The following is a 1,046-nucleotide window of genomic DNA, read 5'->3' on the forward strand; positions in this document are numbered from 1 at the left end:
CCATAATTGGAAATGCTCATTTGTGCCATGTGGCGCCATTACTAGTGCTCAAAAGGACCACTGCATGAACTTTATGTTCATGCAGCCGTTAACTCATGAATTTAAATATATTTCGAATAATTTGTTTGGAATTCTGTAACAGCTCTTACTTTGCATTATAAAACTAGTTTTTTAAATATGATAATTGTATAATTAAAAATAATCTTAGGCTATAATTTGTCTTCTCTCTAAACTGATCATTGGAGCCGTGATCAAGAGGTCAGAGAAGTGCAAGTCATTGGATCAGCTCTGTGCAGATGGGGACACAGAAGGGACCAGGCAGGTGAGAGGATGGGTGTGACAATTTTTATAAGGCTCATCACTTTGACTTGTGAGGGAAAAAAATGACACCATCTGTGTTGTCATTCTTGTTAACCTTCTACTTTGAGTAGAAAAGATAAATTAAATACTAAGAATATGCAAAACACTACAGAACAGTGTTTATATCAGACTTACTAAAAAGCAAACTGTGTTTTGAATAATGTTGTCCCTGTGTATCACACTTATTATCCATAATCAGTGAATAGTTATCTCTAAGGTTGAGAAACTCTCTTGTCATAAAATGCTAATCATAGTTTCTGATTTAAATTTAAAACCAGCCCATTTTAACCCATTAAATCACATTTTTTGATGTTAGCAAATTGTTTAAGTATGTGTTTTATTTTTAATACCTGAGTAATTTCTATAATGAGTCAGACAGAAAAAGTAGATTTGACACTTACATGCCATTTAACAAAAAGAAAGGAACATACATTTTAATATTCATTAAGGGTACAGATTCTATTCAGTTTGACTAAAATTATGAGAGAAGAATATTATCTTTTACAGCTTGTAGTTTTCTAATTCTAGGCTATCTTATTAATTTACCAGATCTTCAAGACATTTTTCTTTTCTCACATTGTATCTGCTCTAAGAAAGAGAACTAGTGTTATCTTATTATCAAAAATGTTTCTCTGGAACTGTGGAGATAGCTCAGGGATCTAAGTGCCTGCCTGGCAAGAGCAAGG

Source organism: Octodon degus, unplaced genomic scaffold, assembly GCF_000260255.1.
Source record: "Octodon degus isolate 3935 unplaced genomic scaffold, OctDeg1.0 scaffold00139, whole genome shotgun sequence".
Lineage (NCBI taxonomy): Eukaryota > Metazoa > Chordata > Mammalia > Rodentia > Octodontidae > Octodon > Octodon degus.